This window comes from Anomaloglossus baeobatrachus, chromosome 5, assembly GCF_048569485.1.
Source record: "Anomaloglossus baeobatrachus isolate aAnoBae1 chromosome 5, aAnoBae1.hap1, whole genome shotgun sequence".
Taxonomy (NCBI): Eukaryota; Metazoa; Chordata; class Amphibia; order Anura; family Aromobatidae; genus Anomaloglossus; species Anomaloglossus baeobatrachus.
Window position 1 is genome coordinate 65,825,825 of NC_134357.1, and position 26,338 is coordinate 65,852,162.

The following is a 26,338-nucleotide window of genomic DNA, read 5'->3' on the forward strand; positions in this document are numbered from 1 at the left end:
TCAGTACTCGTAACTAGTAATGAGCGGGCACTACCATGCGCGGGTGCTCAGTACTCGTAACTAGTGATGAGCGGGCACTACCATGCTCAGGTGCTCTGTACTCATAACTAGTGATGAGCGGGCACTACCATGCGCGGGTGCTCAGTACTCGTAACTAGTGATGAGCGGGCACTACCATGCTCAGGTGCTCTGTACTCATAACTAGTAATGAGCGGGCACTACCATGCGCGGGTGCTCAGTACTCGTAACTAGTGATGAGCGGGCACTACCATGCTCAGGTGCTCCGTACTCGTAACTAGTGATGAGCGGACACTACTATGCTCAGGTGCTCTGTACTCGTAACTAGTGAAGAGCGGGCACTACCATGCTCGGGTGCTCAGTACTCATAACTAGTGAAGAGCGGGCACTACCATGCTCGGGTGCTCAGTACTGGTAACTAGTGATGAGCGGGCATTACCATGCTCGGGTGCTCTGTACTCATAACTAGTGATGAGTGGGCACTACCATGCTCGGGTGCTCAGTACTTGTAACTAGTGATGAGCGGACACTACCATGCTCGGGTGCTCAGTACTTGTAACTAGTGATGAGCAGGCACTACCATGCTCGGGTGCTCAGTACTTGTAACTAGTGATGAGCGGGCACTACCATGCTCGGGTGCTCCGTACTCGTAACTAGTGATGAGCGGGCACTACCATGCTCGGGTGCTCAGTACTAATAACTAGTGATGAGCGGGCACTACCATGCTCGGGTGCTCAGTACTTGTAACTAGTGATGAGCGGGCACTACCATGCTCGGGTGCTCAGTACTTGTAACTAGTGATGAGCGGGCACTACCATGCTCGGGTGCTCCGTACTCGTAACTAGTGATGAGCGGGCACTACCATGCTCGGGTGCTCAGTACTAATAACTAGTGATGAGCGGGCACTACCATGCTCGGGTGATCGGTACTCGTAACTAGTGATGAGCGGGCACTGCCATGCTCGGGTGCTCAGTACTCATAACTAGTGATGAGCGGGCACTGCCATGCTCGGGTGCTCAGTACTCATAACTAGTGATGAGCGGGCACTACCATGCTCGGGTGCTCAGTATTCGTAACTAGTGATGAGCGGACACTACCATGCTCTGGAGTTCAGTACTCGTAACTAGTGATGAGCGGGCACTACCATGCTCGGTTGCTCCGTACTCGTAACTAGTGATGAGCGGGCACTACCATGCTCGGGTGCTCAGTACTAATAACTAGTGATGAGCGGGCACTACCATGCTCAGGTGCTCAGTGCTCGTAACTAGTGATGAGCGGGCACTACCATGCTCGGGTGCTCAGTACTCGTAACTAGTGATCAGCGGGCACTACCATACTCGGGTGCTCAGTACTTGTAACTAGTGATGAGCGGGCACTACCATGCCCGGGTGCTCAGTACTCGTAACTAGTAAAGAGCGGGCACTACCATACTCGGGTGCTCAGTACTCGTAACTAGTAAAGAGCGGGAACTACCATGCTCGGGTGCTCTGTACTCATAACTAGTGATGATTGGGCACTACCATGCTCGGGTGCTCAGTACTCATAACTAGTGATGAGCGGGCACTACCATGCTCAGGTGCTCAGTACTCGTAACTAGTGATGAGCGGGCACTACCATGCTCGGGTGCTCAGTACTCGTAACTAGTGATCAGCGGGCACTACCATGCTCGGGTGCTTAGTACTGGTAACTAGTGATGAGCGGGCACTACCATACTCAGGTGCTCAGTACTTGTAGCTAGTGATGAGCGGGCACTACCATGCTCGGGTGCTCAGTACTCGAAACTAGTGATGAGCGGGCACTACCATGCTCGGGTGCTCCGTACTCGTAACTAGTGATGAGCGGACACTACCATGCTCGGGTGCTTAGTACTGGTAACTAGTGATGAGCGGGCACTACCATGCTCGGGTGCTCAGTACTCGTAACTAGTGATGAGCGGACACTACCATGCTCGGGTGCTTAGTACTGGTAACTAGTGATGAGCGGGCACTACCATGCTCGGGTGCTCAGTACTGGTAACTAGTGATGAGCGGGCACTACCATGCTCGGGTGCTCAGTACTCGTAACTAGTGATGAGCGGGCACTACCATGCTCGGGTGCTTAGTACTGGTAACTAGTGATGAGCGGACACTACCATGCTCGGGTGCTCCGTACTCGTAACTAGTGATGAGCGGACACTACCATGCTCGAGTGCTCAGTACTGGTAACTAGTGATGAGCGGGCACTACCATGCTCGGGTGCTCAGTACTCGTAACTAGTGATGAGCGGGCACTACCATGCTCAGGTGCTCAGTACTCATAACTAGTGATGAGCGGACACTACCATGCTCGGGTGCTCCGTACTCGTAACTAGTGATGAGCGGACACTACCATGCTCGGGTGCTTAGTACTGGTAACTAGTGATGAGCGGGCACTACCATGCTCGGGTGCTCAGTACTCGTAACTAGTAAAGAGCGGACACTACCATGCTCAGGTGCTCTGTACTCGTAACTAGTGATGAGCGGGCACTACCATGCTCGGGTGCTTAGTACTGGTAACTAGTGATGAGCGGGCACTACCATGCTCGGGTGCTCCGTACTCGTAACTAGTGAAGAGCGGGCACTACCATGCTCAGGTTCTCAGTACTCGTAACTAGTGATGAGCGGGCACTACCATGCTCGGGTGCTTAGTACTGGTAACTAGTGATGAGCGGACACTACCATGCTCGGGTGCTCCGTACTCGTAACTAGTGAAGAGCGGGCACTACCATGCTCGGGTGCTCAGTACTCGTAACTAGTGATGAGCGGACACTACCATGCTCAGGTGCTCAGTACTCGTAACTAGTGATGAGCGGGCACTACCATGCTCGGGTGCTCAGTACTCGTAACTAGTGATGAGCGGGCACTACCATGCTCAGGTGCTCTGTACTCATAACTAGTGATGAGCGGCGGGCACTACCATGCTAGGGTGCTCAGTACTCGTAACTAGTGATGAGCGGGCACTACCATGCTCGGGTGCTCAGTACTTGTAACTAGTGATGAGCGGGCACTACCATGCTCAGGTGCTCAGTACTTGTAACTAGTGATGAATGGGCACTACCATGCTCAGGTGCTCAGTACTCGTAACTAGTGATGAGCGGGCCCTACCATGCTCGGGTGCTCCGTACTCGTAACTAGTGAAGAGCGGACACTACCATGCTCGGATGCTCAGTACTCGTAACTAGTGATGAGCGAGCACTACCATGCTCAGGTGCTCAGTACTCGTAACTAGTGATGAGCGGGCACTACCATGCTCGGGTGCTCAGTACTCGTAACTAGTGATGAGCGAGCACTACCATGCTCAGGTGCTCAGTACTTGTAACTAGTGATGAGCGGGCACTACCATGCTCGGGTGCTCAGTACTTGTAACTAGTAATGAGCGGGCACTACCATGCTCGGGTGCTCAGTACTCGTAACTAGTGATGAGCGGGCACTACCATGCTCAGGTGCTCAGTACTCGTAACTAGTGATGAGCGGGCACTACCATGCTCGGGTGGTCCGTACTCGTAACTAGTGAAGAGCGGGCACTACCATGCTCGGGTGCTCAGTACTTGTAACTAGTGAAGAGCGGGCACTACCATGCTCGGGTGCTCAGTACTTGTAACTAGTGATGAGCGGACTCTACCATGCTCAGGTGCTCAGTACTTGTAACTAGTGATGAGCGGGCACTACCATGCTCGGGTGCTCAGTACTCGTAACTAGTGATGAGCGGGCACTACCATGCTCGGGTGCTCAGTACTCGTAACTAGTGATGAGCGGGCACTACCATGCTCAGGTGCTCAGTACTCGTAACTAGTGATGAGCGGGCACTACCATGCTCGGGTGCTCCGTACTCGTAACTAGTGATGAGCGGGCACTACCATGCTCGGGTGCTCAGTACTCGTAACTAGTGATGAGCGGGCACTACCATGCTCAGGTGCTCAGTACTCGTAACTAGTGATGAGCGGGCACTACCATGCTCGGGTGCTCCGTACTCGTAACTAGTGATGAGCGGGCACTACCATGCTCGGGTGCTCAGTACTTGTAACTAGTGAAGAGCGGGCACTACCATGCTCGGGTGCTCAGTATTCGTAACTAGTAAAGAGCGGGCACTACCATGTTCGGGTGATCGGTACTCGTAACTAATGATGATTGGGCACTACCATGCTCGGGTGCTCAGTACTCGTATCTAGTGATGAGCGGGCACTACCATGCTCGGGTGCTCTGTACTCGTAACTAATGATGATTGGGTACTACCATTTTCGGGTGCTTAGTACTCATAACTAGTGATGAGCGGGCACTACCATGCTCGGGTGCTCAGTACTTGTAACTAGTGATAAGCGGGCACTACCATGCTCTGGTGCTCAGTACTTGTAACTAGTGATGTGTGGGCACTACCATGCTCGGGTGCTCAGTACTCGTAACTAGTGATGAGCGGGCACTACCATGCTCGGGTGCTCAGTACTCGTAACTAGTGATGAGTGGGCACTACCATGCTCAGGTGCTCAGTACTCGTAACTAGTGATGAGTGGGCACTACCATGCTCAGGTGCTCAGTACTTGTAACTAGTGATGTGTGGGCACTACCATGCTCGGGTGCTCAGTACTCGTAACTAGTGATGAGCGGGCACTACCATGCTCGGGTGCTCAGTACTCGTAACTAGTGATGAGTGGGCACTACCATGCTCAGGTGCTCAGTACTCGTAACTAGTGATGAGTGGGCACTACCATGCTCAGGTGCTCAGTACTTGTAACTAGTGATGTGTGGGCACTACCATGCTCGGGTGCTCAGTACTCGTAACTAGTGATGAGCGGGCACTACCATGCTCGGGTGCTCAGTACTCGTAACTAGTGATGAGTGGGCACTACCATGCTCAGGTGCTCAGTACTCGTAACTAGTGATGAGTGGGCACTACCATGCTCAGGTGTTCAGTACTTGTAACTAGTGATGAGTGGGCACTACCATGCTCAGGTGCTCAGTACTTGTAACTAGTGATGTGTGGGCACTACCATGCTCGAATTGAAGTAGGTCGGACACTCATCAGATGAGCACGACTCATGTACCGAGTATAATGGAAGTCAATGGGGAACTTGAGCAATCTTCAGTAATAATGCTCCAATAGTCGAGCCGTTGCCATCCCTGATGTTACTGATCAGAAGAGGCTCCGGATGTAGGCGGGTGGGAGGAGGAGGTGTGCTGGACACTGGTCCGGTGGCCACAGACTGCTCACAGGGCTGCTTAACCAAGATCCTGCAAACATTTTTGCTCAACACTACACAGTACCATTAAAGCGATACCAAACTTGTATTCTTTTGTATTCTATTTATTCTCACATAGTAAAAGCTCCAGAATTTTCACAAAGATTTTCCGGCTGCTGATCTTTCCTAAAACTTTATTTACATAAATCTGGCAAATCCATTTAAAGAGAATCTGTCAGCAAGTTTTTACTGTATAATATAAGAGCAGGAAGATGTAGGGGCTGAGAACCTGATTCCAATGACTGTGTATTTAAAAAAGAAATCAGTGTTTTATCAGTAGGAGATTATCACTACAGGACTAGATGTCTCATGCCTCCTAGTCAACTGCTCTGTGTAACCCCGCCCCCACCACTGATTAGCAGCTTCCAGCCTCTGTGTATACAGGAAGCTGCCAATCAGTGGTGTAGGCGGGGTTATACTCAGCTCAGCATTCCTATATTTGCAGCAGAGAAAACTGGGATTGTACCAAATTGACAGCAAGTAACACGTCACCACAATCATGGTCTCTACCCCTACATCCTGCTGCTATCAGATTATATAAAAAGGAAACCTGATGACAGATTTCCTTTAAGATATCCAACTCGCAATATCTATATGGATAGAACCATTATTATAGAGGAGTAAATTGGCCTCAAAGATTTAGATATCGATCTCATTGAAAATGATCTTCGAGCTACTTTATCCCAATCACAACTAACCAGCGACATTCATCATTGCAGAAAAATACATACAGTGCCCCACGCTTAAGAGCTCCAGCCTCTCTATAAAATGCCACCTACCTGTATATACGGCCCTGCATCATAGAGACACCAGCTGATGGATTGGCGCTTCTGCAATGCATTTTATAGCCGCATATACTGTCATCTGTGTGCGGCCCCTTTAAATAAGTAATTGTTTTCCAGCTCGGCAGAAATGGCTCAGATGACAGCATAGATTTACTGCCGGGAGATCATATCCCGTATATCATGTGTATGGTATTTGACAGTATAAATAGGACACATGGGTTCCAGTACAAGACATTGCGTTGCTAAGTGCTGAAGCCTATGGTTCCAGTGCTAATACCCCAGAGTTCTTCTAATGGTGCGCGCTTCTTTGTGGGAAGTAATGTTTTTGTATTTTTTTCATCAATAACGCTTAATTAATATAGCATTATCATATACAACAATTGTACGTAGAGTTATTAATTTGATCCTAGGCTTTATTCACAATTTACTAGGTATAAAATAACATATGGGATATATATTTTAGGTGGGATTCCTTTTAACTAAATGGCAACATATATCCGCCCCATATGTTTGACTCTTGGCATTCGGCACTTGGGGGGGGGCATTGGTGTCATGGGTGTATCATGGGTGACAGACAGTCATGTGGTTTCTGGAAATAGAAGGTCACAGAGTTTGGCTGTGCAAAATGCTCCCTGACTTTCTATTGTTCCTGCTGTTAGTATTCATTGTACTAGTGTCAGGCTACCACCAGGGGAAGCCGGAGCCCTGCAGGAAAATACACTACACAGAGCTGAATCAGCATGGAGGTGGACACACAGTGTGTGCTGGCGCACTGCCCTGCAGAGTCAGCCAGAATACAGAGGCCACGGGGCGTGTGGGGGATGGTTAGGCAGGCCAGGTCATACACAGTACGGTGAGATAGAAGACTGGAGGAATGAGCAAAAGCGGGGTCGAGGTAAGGCCGAGGTCAGTACCAGAGGAAGCAACCGAGTGGGGAGGTAGGAGAAGGGGGAACGACTGGGGCTATTGTGGGAAAGAAGGAGGTGGGACAGAACACAGACAGAGCACAGGGGAAGGACGGGTCAGGACACACTTACAGGGACCAGCAATCACAGGCAAAGCAGTGCTAAGCTTATATCCGGCGCTGGTTCACGAGATATGACAGAATTTAAAGCATCCAAGCACCGGAAGTAAGGCCTGAGAGAAGGCTCCGCCCCCTAGCCATGTGGACTGGGAGGTGGAACCATGACAACTAGGTATCTTTCCTGCTGGGTTTTCATCTCTTCCCCTTTAAGACCCAGCGGAGTCCTCCTTCCATCCAGCTGCTGATCATCAATATTCCCCATCCCATCTTCCTTGGACTAGTGCTGGTGATATTATTCAATGAATTCTAGCTCTGATTGCAACCAGGTGGCTTGTACTCAGCTATGGCATCATTGCTGAACGTCTACCTGAGTCATCTGTGGGTAAGTTCTTCATGCTTTTTCCCCTGTGTGTCCTCCTTGTGTCTTCTATAGCGGTTAGTGGAGTTGACGAAGAGCTCATCCCACCCGTTCCCTATCTAGGGCCCAGCACTAGGGATACCTAGGGTCAGGTATCGGGCTCAGCACATAGGTGTGGAACCTATCCAGGGTGGTGAGGGACCCCATGGACCAGCAGTAGGTTTGGTCAGTGGTCACCATCTCCCCCCTTCCCTAGACACAAGGTTTCCCTTCCTTTCCCTTTCGCCATTCGCTTGGTACTTCCCTGTACCTAGTGTGACATTTGGGTGGGGAATCACACCACATACAGCGTTCATATATCACAGAAGTAATTATATACTACCCATAACGAGTGCTGATCAGTGATAATTTCCTAAATACTAACAAGCTGTAATTATTTGGGAGGGTTTCGACCAATCAGTGGTTTGTATGATCGTTCCCTCATACAGGTGCCATCAATGTCTACAGCACATGTGTAAATGAAGGGATGTACTGCCGACCATCGATGACTTTTATGTCCTCCTAAAAGATGTGATCAAGACTAACTAGCGAATTATCATTTCTCATTGGATTGCTTCACATCATAACAGCGGGAATCTTCAAGAGAGATCGATCTAATAAACGATTGTTCAGACGATTATCAAACTAAAAGGATTTTAAATAGTCTGTCACCCCAGACTGACAGTATACACTATCTTGTAGGGAATATAGCCCCTATACCTATAAAAATAACAAATTCTGTGGTCTAATCGCTGTCTCCATGCTATCAAACATAGAAAATGCTACTTAGGATTCTTGGTGCACTGTTGGTGTGACCAAAAGTTTTTGCACAGCCCCACCTCCCTCACTGATGATAGATAGCGCTGGCTTGCTTGAGCTTCCCCTATAGACAATGTTTACTCAGAGAGATGGAGACATGCGAAACCCGTGTCACTCGCGGGACTTGGGGAGGGTCCGGCATGGGGCAGAACACGCAACAAACAGGGGTTTCACCATAACAAACAAGAGGTACATCGGGGACACTAATAGTGATCAACAGTGCTAGTGAAAGGGAAAATGGCCACCACCTCCACTTACCTGCAGCTATACCCTGCACTTTTAGTCAGTTCCTGTATAGGTTCCCCAACTGTCGCTGAGCAGGAACCCGAAGCCGTGAGTGACCCTACAATAGTCCTGGCTAGTGAGTGGACAGGTGAGGGACACTAGCCCCACCACTGCTGCTCTAAAACAGCACATCAGGGAAGGAAGACAAACAAGGGGAAACTCAACGATAAACTGCTGCAGTCAGCACCAAGGCTGCAGCCATCAAAGCAACTTCAACAGTGGGTATGAGCAGCTCCTTCCACCTCCTGGCTCAGCATCCAAATGGCAAAGAATTACCGGCCCCTCTGATAGCATAGGGATTATAAAGGGACTGAGTGGTCCCACACTGGAAACACCTGACCAGGATTCAGAAGCTGCTAGAAAACAAACTGACAATAACCCTACGTCTGCCAAAGGAAATCCATTTAATATTGAGAGTTTAGCATAGAAATGACTCCCAAGTCCAGAATCTGTCACTAGTTTCATAATGGAGAGAGACAGGCGTGACTACCTGTGGGGGAACAGTGCACTGAGCTCCCTAATTAGCATTTTTGATTAAACTTTGGTTTTTGTAGAGCACAGGCATTAATTAGACTTAAGGGCACTTTACACGCTGTGATATCAGTACCGATATCGCTAGCGAGCGTACCCGCCCCCGTCAGTTGTTGGACACGGGCAAATCGCTACCCATGGCGCACATCACTAACAGCTGTCACACAGACTTACCTTCCCTGCGACGTCGCTCTGGCCGGCGATCCGCTTTCTTTCTAAGGGGGCGGTTCGTGCGGCGTCACAGTGACGTCACACGGCAACCATCCAATAGCACAGGAGGGGCGGAGATGAGCGGCCGGAACATGCCGCCGACCTCCTTCCTTCCTCATTGCTGGTGGACGCAGGTAAGGACATGTTTGTCGTTCCTGCGGTGTCACACATAGCGCAGGAACGACGAACAACCTCGCTACTGACCAGACAACTATTTTTGGTAAGTGAACGACGTGTCACAGACCAACGATTTTTAACTCTTTTGCGATCGTTGATCGTCGCTCCTTGGTGTCACACACTGCGATGCCGCTAACAACGCTGGATATACGTCACAAACACCGTTACCCCGACGATATATCGTTCGCGATGTCGCAGCGTGTAAAGCGGCATTTAGTTTGTGACATGGAGAAGTGTTTCATAATTTCTGTAATAACACTAGTATTATGCAAAAATCATATGTACAAAACTCTGTGCGTGTGCATATACAGTATATATATATAGAGAGAGTATATATATATACACACAAATATATATCTATATACTGTATATATATATATATATATATATATATATATATATATATATATATACAGTATATAGATATATATTTGTGTGTATATATTTATACTCTCTCTATATGGTTCAGCCTCCATCAGGAATGAATATGGAGGCTTAGCATTTTCTCCAGGATAGGATTAATTTGCTGGGAATACAGTAAATGTCACCAGAGTAGAGGATGAATTATGAGGAATACAATGACCTTTCCCCAGCCGGGCTCGGAGTGGGGTGTTTGCTTGTGCTTCAGCTCAGGTTTAATATTATGTGCTGATGAGAATGTGATAAAGCCGCCCGTACATATTTTGAGCATGACCAGAATGAATTACTGGCACAGGGAATCCTGCCTTTACAAATCTCCGCTTGCCTCACTGTGGCTTGTCTAATCTTTCTGCGGATCACATCGGAACCTTAGAGATATTTTGATCTAATTACGACATCTTATTTTTGGAGAACATTGTGCAGACAGTGACATAACCCTTGTGGAGCCCAAGAGACTTAGGGCGGCTTTGCACGTTGCAACATCGCACGTGCGATGTCGGTGGGGTCAAATCGAAAGTGACGCACATCCGGCGTCACTTTCGACATCGTAGTGTGTAAATCCTAGATGATACGATTAACGAGCGCAAAAGCGTCGTTATCGTATCATCGGTGCAGGCCCTGACTTTTTCATAATTACGCTGCCGCGACAGGTACGATGTAGTTCCTCGTTCCTGCGGCAGCACACATTGCTGAGTGTAAAGCCGCAGGAGCGAGGAACATCTCCTTACCTACCGCCGGCGGCTATACGGAAGGAAGGAGGTGGGCGGGATGTTTACGTCCCGCTCATCTCCGCCCCTCCTCTTCTATTGGCCGCCTGCCGTGTGACGTCGCTGTGAGGCCGCACGACCCGCCCCATTAGGAAGGAGGCGGGTCGCCGGCCAGAGCGACGGTCGCAGGGCAGGTAAGTGCATGTGAAGCTGGCGTAGCGATAATTTTTGCAACGCCAGCTATCACAAGATATCGTACCTGCGACGGGGGCGGGGACTATCGTGTGCGACATCGCAGCATCGGCTTGCAATGTCGCAACGTGCAAAGCCCGCCTTAAGGTCCATACAGACCAGGCAATAATCATTCGTAAGAACACTTGTTCCCAATTATTGGCCGACAGTCACCGCATGATTGGATTGTTTATGTCATCATAGAAGTCATCGGTATCGGCAGCACGTTAACTGGTTTAAAGAGCAGATGTGCTGGCGATAACATGAGATGGTTTGGAGACCGAGCAATCATATCAACAATCAATAAGTTATCTCTCCCGTCAGTGCCAAAAATGGTGTATCTGAATGCACCTTTAGATTGGAGAACCTTCTACTGTCTTATCAATGAAAAACTGATTATTTTTTTTTTGCAAATTTGCCAGGAAAAATATATTCTCAGTCCATAAAACGACCAAATATAAGTCTCCCTACTCTTTAAAGCCTTTACATGTTACGATTCTGCATACGATATCGTATGTGATCGTAACCGCCCCCATCGTATGTGTGGCATGTTCAATTTGTTGAATGTGCCGCACAAACGATTAACCCCCGTCACACGTACTTACCCGTCCATACGACCTCGATGTGGGCGGCAAACATCCACTTCCTGGAGTGGGAGGGACGTTCGGCGTCACAGCGACGTCACGCGGCAGCCGGCTAATAGAAGCGGAGGGGCAGAGATGAGCGGGACGTAAACATCCCGCCCACCTCCTTTCTTCCACATTGCCGTCTGGAGCCGTGGGAGGCAGGTAAGATCTGTTCATCGTTCCCGGGGTGTCACACACAGCAATGTGTGCTGCCTTGGGAACATTGAACAACCTGACGTGCAATTCGTCAGGATTTAACGACGTGCATGCGATGAACGGTTTAATGTTCAATCACAATCGCACGTACCTGTCACACACTGCAATGTACCTTACGATGCCGGATGTGCATCACTTACGACGTGACCCCGCCGACACATTGTAAGATACATTGCAGCGTGTAAAGCGGGCTTAAAAGTAGTGAATCAAAACAGATAAAGGATTCTCACATCGAGATGAAAATGCAATTGGATCCAAAAAGTGTGGATAAAACAAAAGTAATGGAAAAAAATACTTTTTACTGAACACAGCATTACACATTATGGCTACATCAAACCTTCCTCAGGTTTGACCTGAAGAAGGCCGGATGCAGCCGTAATGTGTAGTGTTTTAGGTGTCTCCTAATCTAATCAGTTGGGTAAGAATGGCTTTTCTAAATTAAACCTTTTAAAGACATTCATCCTTAGCATTCAGTTAATTAACATAAGGGTGCTTTACATGCAACGATATCGTTAACGAGATATCGTTGGGGTCACGTCGTTAGTGACGCACATCCGGCGTCGTTAGCGATATCGTTGTGTGTGACACCTAGGAGTGACGATCACCGATCGCAAAAGCGTCAAAAATCGTTGATCGTTGTCACGTCGTCCATTTTCATAATATCGTTGGTGGTTGTGAGGTCCAGGGAGGACTGGTAGGCCCAGGAGGTGGATCCACTGGACCGAGCACCCTACCTGGAGGGCAGGGTACACGGTAGCTGGAGCACTAACGTGGCAGGAACGGGTGCAGGTATCAGGAAGCAAAGACAGGACCAGGTCACTAGGGTTACAGCGTACTTTAAGGCAGTAATAGGAAACAGGAACAAAGACCTGAGCACATAGCTCACAAGACAAGGCATAGAAACACAAGCGATGATCAGGCCCCGCCCACATGGAGAGGCCAGTCTTATATACTCAGCACAGCCTCAGGTCATTTCCTGTTGCAGCAGTGCTGGGGCTATAAGACCAGGTGAGTGGGCGCGGCCCAGTCCTATACAGAACATTAGTCAGAATCAGACTCCTGAGACCAGGAACAGGACTCTGGGGAGCATGAGCGGGAATGGCAGGCGCGACCGGTGGACGCATGGACTGGACCAGTGAGGAAGGAGCGGTGGTGCGACGCAGGTGTGACTGGCTCAGTGGTTACAGAGCGGTGCCTGTACGGTGAGACCGGCTCAGTAGGTAAGGAGCGCTGCTGGGACACCGGGAGCTTGACAGTGGTGCATGCCGCTGGTTGTTCGTCGTTCCTGCGGCAGCACACATCGCTACGTGTGACACCGCAGGAACGAGGAACAACCTCGTACCTGCGGCCTCCCGTAATGAGGAAGAAAGGAGGTGGGCGGAATGTTCGTCCCTCTCATCTCCGCCCCTCCGCTTCTATTGGGCGGCCGCTTAGTGACGTCGCTGTGACGCCGCACGAACCGCCTCCTTAGAAAGGAGGCTGTTCGCTGGCAACAGCGACGTCACTAGGTAAGTATGTGTGACGGGTGTTAGCAATGTTGTGCGCCACAGGCAGTGATTTGCCCGTGACGCACAACAACGGGGGCGGGTACGCTCGCTAGCGAAATCGATAGCGATATCGCAGCATGTAAAGTGCCCTATATATTAGATACCATATGATAATCACTGGAGGGTGCCATTTGTCCTGTTTAGCTTATATAGACATGATAACTTGAATTTGGGTCAATTATGTATTTCATTGGCGGCCATTAATCTGAATGGCGGCGTTTAAAGGGGTTGTCTATTACTTTTAATATTGATGAGCTATCCTTAGGATAGGTCATCAATGTCTGTTATGCCGGGGTCCAACATCCTGCATCCCCGCTAATCAGCTGTTTTTGGTGCTGGCGGCAGCAGCAGGGAATATCAGCAGCATAATGGTGCCGCTGATCTCATGTTGCTAGCAATGGCGACTTTTTAAGAAGCTCAAGGGCTATGAGGCTGGTTGGATCTAGCAATCTGGCAAGCTTCAAAACGGCACAAGCATAAGAGTCTGTTCATGGTTTGCGGTCTTTGCAGGCAGCAGTAAGCAGCCGGAACTGCTCCGTCTTCTGATACTGGATGCGGCCGAGTACTGCATATCCGCTTCCTATTGATTTGGTTAGGAGGCGGATGTGCAGTACCAACCACAGTCACTATCAGAAGAACTGGAACCGGGAACTGCGCATTTCCAGCTGCTTACTGCTGCCTGCAACTATCGCGATCCGTGAACAGGCTCTTTTGCTTGTGCCGTTTTGAAGCTTGCCAGATTGCTAGATCCAACCAGTCTCATAGCCTTTGAGCTTCTCAAGAAGTCACCATTGCTAGCTGCATGAGATTAGAGGCGCCATTATGCCGCTGGTCCGGTCTGAACAATCAATCTTCACAGGCGCACCAGCCCTATGCAAAGTCGGGGTCCATTCTTACCTACGTTGCCCCTATTGTCATGGATTGTTTATTGGATGGTCACACACAATGCAAAAAAATAAATAAAAATGATATAAGTTATTGCCAGTCCAGATAAATGTTCCTAGATGAGCTCTTCCGTGACGTTTGCAGATTTTTTTGGCCTTGGGCTAACTTTTCCTTCAAAATAACATCACCATTGTTATGTTAAATAAAAGTTTCAAGAAAGATCCAAACTTTCAATCCTGATTGTTTAAAGCTTATTCCTAAATTTCCACTCAACAAATCTCTTATTTTCTGTGTCTGACGATCTCTTCATACATTTTATACATTTCATATATTTTATATATTTCTATTTTATATTTCTCGGGACATGAATTTATGAGATGTTCTCCCGATTAGATAATTAAAAAAAAAAAGTATTTTTAATAATTTTGGGATTTAAGAATTCTTTTGGATTTCATTGATTTGGGATAATTGAATTATGCCTCCTGGAGGATTTCTGATTGCATTAGTGTATCGTTATTTTGGGACGGCCTTTAGGCTCTTGTGTTATTTTTCCTTAAGGCTGGGGGGTTGGCTATTTGTGTTGGGTCATTGTTTCTTTGATTGTCAGTTAAATCCTTATTTCACAGCTTGTAGCAAAAAGCCAGTGGGTAAAGGATGACCCACCTCGACGAGCTAAATTCAGAAGCTGTCAATCAGCAAAAAGTTAAAGAATAGGGCTCCTCACTGTTCTCCCCAAATGTCGCCTCATGCTGTCCTTGATTGGCACAGTCTGGCAGGTAGGATGGATGAATCTGTCACCGGCTGGTTAATTGTGTTGCCGATTTCAGTCCGACGTCAAGTCTTTGAGTAGTAAGTAGCTCAATGCAAAACAAATTAGCAGATTGTAGTCATATTTCTCATCCTATGTGCCTTGACTTTCCTGAATGCAGTCCATAAATCATACTGACTGACACACTTGTGAATGATGAAAGCTGCTTTTGAGGATGCAAGCGGGAATCTAGAGAGCGTGGAGGCCAGGAACGTGAAGGTGGCATGGAAGGATGCATATGGCTGACCTTTTGGGAATTTTCTGAGAGCTTATGTCTCCTGACCACAATTGTTCTTGGAATGAAAGCTTTTTGGCCACTATAGAAAAGACTGAGGATGTCAGCAGATTCCCTTTTTTTTTCCAAATTCCTTTGAAATATTAGAACGTAGTCAAAGGAGTTTCATTCTACAAAAAAACAACAGGAGCTTCTGCTTTACTAGAAGAACCTATAGGACATCAAGGATATAGGAAGCAGGTGCCATCCTTCACACTTCCTTCCACGAATGTGGGCCATGTAATTGATAACATATTGTTGTCAGATTAATTGGTAATCTATGCCTCAATACACTGAATTACATTTTGGAAATTTACTGGATTCCAAAAAGAGTTGGAAGTTCATGATTAAGGGTGAGTGTTTTCACCTGAAACGCGTAGTGCTGGTCATGTCATTCTCTGTGTCTGCATGATGAAATAAAGACGTGATTCTTTGCCTGAAAAGCTGGACATCCTCTTTTTCTGCATTCCAAAAAGAGGTCTACCATCTATATTTTAGGCCTTGTGAACATATAGACTAATAGAGAGTCTTAACTAGTACCTGACACCATAAAAAATGTAAGAAAAAACTGGGCAGCCTCAACCTGGTAGGTTTTTTACATATCACTTATTAACCATGGGTCTCAAGTGTTCCTAATTGTAACACTAGCGGTTATGAACAAGGAGTGAACCCACTAGGCCACAGCCCACAGAAAACCTAAAGGAGCTTGACTACGGAAACACACCAGGTTTTCACCAGAGCCTCTGATGATGAGGGTGTTGCGCTGCAGGTGGGAGACCGGATGCCACTGAGGAAGTCCAATGCTGTGGCAATTTGCCCTAGGGGTACTTATACTGACAGTCTCTGTAATGGCAGATGCAGCCAGGGATGCTGATGCGGCAGGCTCAACCAGCACAGATAGTTGCAGCAGATCAGAAGATACATCTGGTACGGATAGTTGCAGCAGTGGGTAGGTCAGGTACTTAAAATCAGATGGGTACTAATAATGTGGCATACAGCAGCGGCAGCACAAAGGACCTGACAACTAGCAACATATAGGCCAACTTACCAGGCACCTCCTGTAAGGGGAGGCTGCCTTAAACACCTTGTGCCTCTCAGCAATAGGCAGAAAGGCACTTCCGGGTTAGGGTGTACTAGACCTTTAAGAAAAGCGGTGTGTCCCCACGCGTGCCCTAGGGATACTCCCAGGAGGCCTGTACTGCGTTCACAGGCCACAAGATAATGCAACAGGAACTGAGGATGAAGTAGTGCGACCATGAAGGGGAGACTGCCAGACGTGGCAGGACAGTGCGGGAACAGCAGTGCCTGCATAACACTAATGTCCTCCTAAAGAAACCGACTTACTTATAAAAGTCGGGTTCGAACTTTCAGGTTGTGGGATACCGGTATGCAGAGCAGGTTCCAAAATCCGTCCAACGTGCTCATCACTCTTGTGATGAGATGTCGCTCTTAGTACTAAGTCAACTCTACCACAAACTTTATCAAGGTGTTACCAAATAGTAACCACTTTAATGATGATACCGTTTGGAAAACACAGTATGTTGCAGAAATGGTTTGATAAAAAGAGGGAGATTTCGCTCTTTCACAGCAAATGGAACCACAGAGGTTGTGGGATCACGATCTGCATGCTGAGATCCAGAAACAAAAACGTTGGGTCATTAAGGGCGGGCATTAGGATGCCCACTGTTTGTTTAAATATAAAGGGCAGCTTCAGATTGGTGATGGGTTCAATTTAAGATGGCCATACACATAAGATTAGGCTGGCCCAAACTGTAGCAGATAAATCATAAATACAATCATTTGTAGAAATGATCTGACCCTCTAAATTCAGGACTATATTAGCAGATCAAGGACACATAAGTAAAAAAAAAAATGTAATGCACTTGGGCAAACTGGTGACTGATTAGACTCAATTGGCCAATCTTGACAAACCCTACTTGATTTCAGTTTCCAAAATGCAGATCATGGATCCTACTGACGGCCATTGGAAACCATTGTGTATTATTTTAAAACAACGGCCAGATGAAATTATCAAAATAGGCCATTCCCCATGAGTATCCTAAGTGCATGGCCAAATTGACGCACCACTTGTGAAGCCATTGTTTTATTTTTTGTATGTTATTATGGGTCTCACAATTTTTTCTTTATATTGCACCTTGGCTTCATATATTTGCCTAATGACACAAAGAACACGTTTTTGAAAACAATTATTTACTGCGAAATAACAAATGACACTTTTTTTTATTTTATTCCATTACATTTTTCTGTTCGGAGATAGGCCATCAATATCAGGTAGGTGAGGGTCCGACACCTGGCACCTCAACCAGTCAGCTGTCCGAAGCTTCTGTGGTGGATGGACATAAACACATTGAACAAAGTTGCAATGTGTAGAGGTCGCTGCGGGTGCTGCAGATCACCTCCAGGTTCTATTGTATAGGAATAGTTCTGCAGGACCTGACCGCGGCTGCCGCACATTGAATGGACTTGGGTGTTCAATGTGTTTACTTCCTTCCACCATCAGAGCTTTATTACAAGTGATCAATGGGGGTCCGGACATTGGACCCCCTTTAACATTGTGTTGCAGGGGATCACAAGGAACCGGGGCTCTAAAATTGGCCGTCAGGCTAGGGGGGCCCTAGCTGTCCCTGATCCCAGAGATACGTCTAATGGTGATGATGCCTGGGCCGCCTTCCAAAACTTTAAACATCCCAAGCAGCACTGTGCAAGTGATCATATTGAAATGGAAGGAGTATCACACCACTGCAAATCTACCAAGACCCGGCCGTCCATCCAAACTTTCATCTCAAACAAGGAGAAGACTGATCAGAGATGCAGCCAAGAGGCCCATGATCACTGTGGATGACCTGCAGAGATCTACAGCTGAGGTGGGAGAGTCTGTCCATAGGACAACAATCAGTCGTACACTGCACAAATCTGGCCTTTATGGGAGAGTGGCAAGAAGAAAGCCATTTCTCAAAGATATCCATAAAAAGTGTTGTTTAAAGTCTGCCACAAGCCACCTGGGAGACACCAAACATGTGGAAGAAGGTGCTCTGGTCAGATGAAACCAAAATAAAATCGAACTTGGGCACAATGCTGAACGATATATTTGGTGTAAAAGCAAAATATCTCATTACCCTGAACACACCATTCCCACTGTAAAAAATGGTGGTGGCAACATCATGGTTTGGGCCTGCTTTGCTTCAGCAGGGACAGGGAAGATAGTTAATATTGATGGGAAGATGGATGGAGCCAAATACAGGACCATTCTTGAAGAAAACCTGTTGGAGTCTGCAAAAGACCTAATGCTGGGATGTAGATTTGTCTTCCAACAAGACAATGATCCCAAACATAAAGCAAAATCTACAATGGAATGGTTCACTAATAAACGTATCCAGGTGTTAGAATGGCCAAGTCACAGTCCAGACCTGAACCCAATCGAGAATCTGTGGAAAGAGCCGAAAACTGCTGTTCACAAACGCTCTCCATCCAACCTCACTCAGCTCCAGCTGTTTACAAAGGAAGAATGGGCAAGAATTTCAGTCTCTCGATGTCCAAAACTGATAGACACATACCCCAAGCGACTTGCAGCTGTAATCGCAGCAAAAGGTGGCGCTACAAAGTATTAACTTAAAGGGGGCGAATAATATTGCACGCCCCAATTTTCAATTTTTTATTTTTTACAAAAATTTAAAATGAGCAATAATTATCGTTCACCTTCACAATTGTGTCCCCCTTGTTGTTGATTCTTCACCATAACATTAACATTTTTATCTTTATGTTTGAAGCCTGAAAATATATATATATTTATTTAAAATATATTTATAATATATTTATATTTTATATATTTATTATTTATATGTACCGTATATATTTTCTATTACTAGTATTGGTTTTCAGTGTTACTGTATATAATTTTCTTCTACATTTACATCCAAAGTAATTGAAATACTGTGTCCCAAGAATGACAAAAGTATTTTAGGAGTGATACCTTTATAGGCTAACCAGAAAAATACATCCAAATACATCCAATACATCCAAAGTAAAGATTTTGCTTGCTCAATCTTGGGATCTGTATACAGTCATCTGCTTTCTGTGGATATACATACTGTAAAAGCTTAGATTGTGTTATACATGAGCCATAAAGCAATGTGATAGAGATATTGAACGTCTTATTTATGTATCTTTTTGATTATTGAGGTCTGTGATTAATATGTTGTGCAAATGTGAAGCTGTCCTTTAACCCGTGGTCCGATGGATGACAGGACAGTGAATTATTGCTCCTTCTCGAAACTTGTTCTAATGAACGCATGTTTCCGGGTAGAGGTTATGGTGCGCCGTTATGGGCAGAGTTCCTGAACACGTGGCGGGCCATCATCATGGTAATTGTCCGGAGCCCCTTTGTGTTGGATTAGGTGCTCAGGCCCCACATGTGATTAATAGTGCAGAGGCTTCAAGGGACCGGTCCTGAAATACGACCATCAATCACTGACATAGAAGTTAGAGACTTAGAACAATACTATTGTTAATGTATTAAAAAAGAAAATACTCTATATGAGGGGGACCGAGGGGCACAAAGACTTCATATGAGCTTGTAATGAGACAGATGAGAGAGCACAGAATTAGCCGCCCATGAATTACCCTATTTACCCCCCAGGGCGCAATATATTGGAAAACTTTTATAAGTTAATTTAACTTTTTGCTGTAAATATATCTCTATAGTTGCGGCTAGGTTTCCATGTATCAGTAGTGTTTTTGACCAGTAGTTGTTGGACACAAATGTTGTGCACCAGTCTGCTCTCCACTGCCTGCAATGGTTTTGGATCTGGTTCAGGTGAACCAACTGGTGCATCGGATTATTGGAAACTTTCCCATAGAAGTTCATTGAATTTGTTCCTCCATCAGTTTCTCTTTGACGATTTATGTCACGCTGGAGGCAAAAAAATAATTTGTGGGTGAGAGAGATACATTTATATTCTATACTGTAGCAGATGGGCAACCAGTGCAATGACTGGCACAGGGTGGAGGCATCAGTGTAGTGGTTGGAAAGGAATATGATCCTGGCTGCTGCATTCAGGATGGATTGGAGAAAGGAGAGTTTAGTAGTATTATATATTAATGAGTGCTATATGGACAGCTTGCATGTAATATCGCTTAGTGCATATGTATTACTATAAAGTGATCATTTTGGCAAAATAAATAAATAAACTAGTAGCATTTGTACATGCATTTACTGTTGTCAAACTTTTGAAAATTAGTATTATACAAGGGAATGTAAGAATTATAAAAATAGCCTTTTTGATAACTAGGTTAAAGTTCACCAGTCATGCGTTTTCAGCCTGTATTGCTTTTAAATGTGTCACTTACTGGGCTACGTCCTGTAGTTTTGTTCAAAACTCGCTGAGTGTCATGGCAGCATCAGACTACAGATTCTGTCTATCGCTTTAAAACCTCTGTCTATACACCGTGTGCAGAATTATTAGGCAAGTTGTAAAGTTGTATTTTAGAGGATTTGTTTATTATTGATGAACAACCATGTTCTCAATCAACCCAAAAGACTTATAAATATCAAAGCTTAATATTTTTGGAAGTTGGAGTGGGTTTTTTTTAGATTTGGCTATCTTAAGCCCGCTTTACACGCTGCAATGTATCTTACAATGTGTCGGCGGGGTCACGTCGTAAGTAACGCACATCCGGCATCGTAAGTACATTGCAGTGTGCGACAGGTACGTGCGATTGCGATTGAACGTTAAAACGTTCATCGCATACACATCGTACCTGTCTCTAGAATTGCACGTCAGATTGTTCATCGTACCCGGGGTAGCACACATCGCAGTGTATGACACCCCGGGAACGATGAACAGATCTTACCTGCGTCCTGCGGCTCCCGGCCCACAATGCGGAAGGAAGGAGGTGGGCGGGATGTTTACGTCCCGCTTAGCTCCGCCCCTCCGCTTCTATTGGCCGGCTGCCGTGTGACGCCGAACGTCCCTCCCACTCCAGGAAGTGGGCGTTCGCCGCCCACAGCGAGGTCGTATGGACGGGTAAGTACGTGTGACGGGGGTTACTCGTATGTGCGGCACGTTCAACAAATTAAACGGGCCACACATACAATGGGGGCGTTGCAAATCGCATACGAAATCGTATGCGAAATTGCAACGTGTAAAGCAGGCTTTAGGAGGATATCTGTTTGTCCAGGTAACTATTATTGTGCAAAATTATTAGACAACTTAATAAAAACTAAATCTATTCCCATCTCACTTGTTTATTTTCACCATTTAAACCAATATAACTGCACAAAATTTAGAAATAAAGATATCTGACATGCAAAAACAAAACCCAAAAAAATAGTGACCAATATAGCCACCTTTCTTTATGATGACAGTCAACAGATGACTGTCCATAGATTCTGTCAGTTGCTTGATCTGTTTATAATCAACATTGCGTGCAGCAGCCACCACCACAGCCTCCAGACACTGCTCCCAGAGGTGGACTGTTTTCCCTCCCTGTAGATCTCACATTTTATGAGGGACCACAGGTTCTCTATGTGGTTCAGTTCAGGCAAACAAGGGGGGCCATGTCATTATTTTTTCATCTTTTAGACCTTTACTGGCCAGCCACACTGTGGAGTAGTTGGATGCATGTGATGGAGCATTGTCCTGCATGAAAATCATGTTTTTCTTAAATGATACCGACTTCTTCCTGTACCACTGCTTGAAGAAGTTGTCTTCCAGAAACTGGCAGTAGGTCAGTTGAGCTTCACTCCATCCTCAACCCGAAAAGGTCCCACAAGTTGATCTTTGATGATACCAGCCCATACCAGTACCCCACCTCCACCTTGCTGGCATCTGAGTCAGAGTGGAGCTCTCTGCCCTTTACTGATCAGCCTCTGGCCCATCCATCTGGCCCATCAAGAGTCACTCTCATTTTATCAGTCCATAAAACCTTTGAAAAATCAGTCTTAAGATATTTCTTGGCCCAGTCTTGACGTTTTATCTTCATAGTTTCATAGTTTTTAAGGTTGAAGGGAGACTCTAAGTCCATCTAGTTCAACCCGTAGCCTAACATGTGGATCCAGAGGAAGGCAAAAAAAACACCAATGTGTCAATTAAGCTCCAATGGGGAAAAAAATTCCTTCCTGACTCCACATCCGGCAATCAGACTATTCCCTGGATCAATACCCTGTCATAAAATCTAATATACATAACTGGTAATATTATATTTTTCAAGAAAGGCGTCCAGGCTCTGCTTAAATGTTAGTAGTGAATCACTCATTACAACATCATGCAGCAGAGAGTTCCATAGTCTCACTGCTCGTACAGTAAAGAATCCTCGTCTGTGGTTATGATTAAACCTTCTTTCCTCGAGACGTAGCGGATGCTCCCGTGTTCCACTCGCAGGCCTTGTTCAAAAGTGGTCGTTTTTCAGCCTTCCTTACCTTGGCCATGTCCCTGAGTATGGCACACCTTGTGCTTTTTGATATTCCAGTAACGTTGCAGCTCTGAAATATGGCCAAACTGGTGGCAAATAGCATCTTAGCAGCTTCACGCTTGATTTTCCTCAATTCATTGGCAGTTATTTTGCGCGTTTTTGCCATACGCGCTGATTGCGACCCTGTTGGCTATTTGCCATGAAACGCTTGATTGTTTGGTGATCACGCTTCAAAAGTTTGGCAATTTCAAGACTGCTGCATCCCTCTGCAAGACATCTCACAATTTTGAACTTTTCAGAGCCCATCAAATCTCTCTTCTGACCCATTTTGCCAAAGGAAAGGAAGTTGCCTAATAATTAAGCACCCCTTATATAGAGTGTTGATGTCATTACACCGCACCCCTCCTCATTACAGAGATGCACATCACCTGATTTACTTAATTTGTAGTTGGCTCTCAGCCTATACAGCTTGGAGTAGGAGAACATGTATAAAAAGTATCATGTGATCAAAATACTCATTTGCCGAATATTTCTGCACACAGTGTAAGTCACAGCAGAGTCACTAATTCTACAGTCTGAACTTCCACCAATCAAAAGTTCTGATGTACAATTATGTACCGCTATGGCAAGTCAAAAAGTTTTGTAAAATAGAAGGTAACCTTTACAAATTAGTCTTGAGGACGCACCTCATCCTTGTATTGACGAGGTTGACCATGCCTGTTATATTATTGATATATTTTGCTACAATTCCAGGCAGAACTTGCACTTGCGATGACAGCTGATTGGCAGCTGGTGCCGCTGTCATTAGGGAATGGGGTTATGTTCCTGAGATAACTCGTTTAATTATGCCGTGGTCAAAATACAAAAAAATATTAAATGCTTTTAAAGGGAATCTGTAACCAGATTTTTGCCTCCTAATTTGAAAGCAACAGAATGAGGCTGAGACCCTGATTCCGGTGATGTGTCACTTACTGGGCTACTTCCTGTAGTTTTGTTCAAAACTCGCTGAGTATCATGATAGCATCAGATGCTGTTCCTACTACAGATTCTGATACTCCACATTATGGTTTCTCTGGTGTATCTGAGTTACACAGGCAGGCTCAGGCGTCGACCATCTGTGTGCTCATTAAGGCACGGACCACACTGGGACTAATGCGATCCTCGCATGACACTCAGCTCACACTGGCAGCACAGCGGGAGCCGAGTGTCATGAGAGTGTCACTGCGACTGAGGTCCTCAGCTGCGGGGGACAGGCCGGCACTGAGGAGGGGGCGGGAGGGATTTATCTCCCTCTCTCCTCCCTAGCCGGCTATTACCATTATTGCCCTGCACTCGTGGTACACCGGAGTACCGCGAGTGCAGTGCGATTTTACTCTCGCCCCATAGACTTCAATGGGTGCGAGAGAAAGAGTCTCGCATTACAATCGCAGCATGCTGCTATTGTTTTCTCGGTTCGATTGGGGCTGAGAAAATAATCGCTCATGTGTGCTGGCACACAGGCTAATATTGGTCCGAGTGGAATGCGATGTTTTATCGCATTCCACTCGGTCCGATTTTCATGCCGTGTGTCTTAGGCCTAATGGTCAGGCTGGCATGGGTTAACCTCTGCTAGCCTGCTGGTTACCTCAGGGATCACATGTTGTTTACTCCCCACCTTTTTAAGATGCAGGAATCTGTCTTCCCACGCCGACTATAGTTTATTGCTATATTGGTCTGTGTGCTGTTGTGTCCCTGTCCTGCTGGTGATTATATTGTGTGGCACTTGGAGTTGTTGTGGAATTCTCTCTTCATCTTGTTGTTTCCTACCTGCTCTTATTTTCCTCCTTACCTCTTATTGTCTTATACCTCTGTCTTAGCATGCTGTGAGAGAGAGTTTTGGTTTCCTCTGTTTGTCTATCTGTGTTGGTTTTATCACACTCCTGTCCCGGCCCTCCCCTGGCGTAGGTGGGCGAGGGGGTATAAGATCAGGGCTGGTCAGGAGCAGGATTAGTAAAGCGGCTCAGACATCCTCACCTTCAGAGGTAACTCTGAGATAAGGAATAGCTAGGATCCCCCTAGTCTGAGGGCCAGTCTAGGAGCCCCGATCATCGTGACAAGTTTTGAATCAACCATTGTTTTATCAGCAGATTATTACTAGAGGATCTATAGGTAATACATTGCTGGAATAAGCGTCTCTGCCCCTAAATCATGCTGCTCTTATATAGGGTTATAAAAATATGATGGCAGATTAACTTTAAGCGTATACAGAATAAGTAAATGACTTGGGTTTCTTACTTTACTGTCTTATACAGTCATATGAAAAAGTTTGGGCACCCCTATTAATGTTAACCTTTTTTCTTTATAACAATTTGGGTTTTTGCAACAGCTATTTCAATTTCATATATCTAATAACTGATGGACTGAGTAATATTTCTGGATTGAAATGAGGTTTATTGTACTAACAGAAAATGTGCAATCCGCATTTAAACAAAATTTGACCGGTGCAAAAGTATGGGCACCCTTATCAATTTTTTGATTTGAACACTCCTAACTACTTTTTCTGACTTACTAAAGCACTAAATTGGTTTTGTAACCTCATTGAGCTTTGAACTTCATAGGCAGATGTATCCAATCATGAGAAAAGGTATTTAAGGTGGCCACTTGCAAGTTGTTCTCCTATTTGAATCTCCTATGAAGAGTGGCATCATGGGCTCCTCAAAACAACTCTCAAATGATCTGAAAACAAAGATTATTCAACATAGTTGTTCAGGGGAAGGATACAAAAAGTTGTCTCAGAGATTTAAACTGTTAGTTTCCACTGTGAGGAACATAGTAAGGAAATGGAAGAACACAGGTACAGTTCTTGTTAAGCCCAGAAGTGGCAGGCTAAGAAATATATCAGAAAGGCAGAGAAAAAGAATGGTGAGAACAGTCAAGAACAATCCACAGACCACCTCCAAAGACCTGCAGCATCATCTTGCTGCAGATGATGTCACTGTGCATCGGTCAATAATACAGCACATGTTGCACAAGGAGAAGCTGTATGGGAGAGTGATGCGAAAGAAGCCGTTTCTGCAAGCACGCCACAAACAGAGTCGCCTGAGGTATGCAAAAGCACATTTGGACAAGCCAGTTACATTTTGGAAGAAGGTCCTGTGGACTGATGAAACACAGATTGAGTTGTTTGGTCATACAAAAAGGCGTTATGCATAAATGCAAAAAAACATGGCACTCCAAGAAAAGCACTTGCTACCCATAGTAAAATTTGGTGGAGGTTCCATCTTGCTTTGGGGCTGTGTGGCCAATGCCGGCACCGGGAATCTTGTTAAAGTTGAGGGTCGCATGGATACAACTCAGTATCAGCAGATTCTTGACAATAATGTTCAAGAATCAGTGACGAAGTTGAAGTTACGCAGGGGATGGATATTTCAGCAAGACAATGATCCAAAACACCGCTCCAAATCTACTCAGGCATTCATGCAGAGGAACAATTACAATGTTCTGGAATGGCCATCGCAGTCCCCAGACCTGAATATCATTGAAAATCTGTGGGATGATTTGAAGTGTGCTGTCCATGCTCAGCAACCATCAAACTTAACTGAACTGGAATTGTTTTGTAAACAGGAATGGTCAAATATACCTTCATCCAGGATCCAGGAACTCATTAACAGCTACAGGAAGCGACTAGAGGCTGTGATTTTTGCAAAAGGAGGATCTA

General features: G+C 46.0%; 1 protein-coding gene across 2 annotated transcripts in view; it reads left to right on the forward strand.

Annotated features, from left to right (window-relative positions):
- The window catches only part of EXOC6 (exocyst complex component 6), a 364,846-nt gene that overhangs the window by 222,948 nt on the left and 115,560 nt on the right, over positions 1-26,338 (forward strand). The window lies entirely within an intron of this gene.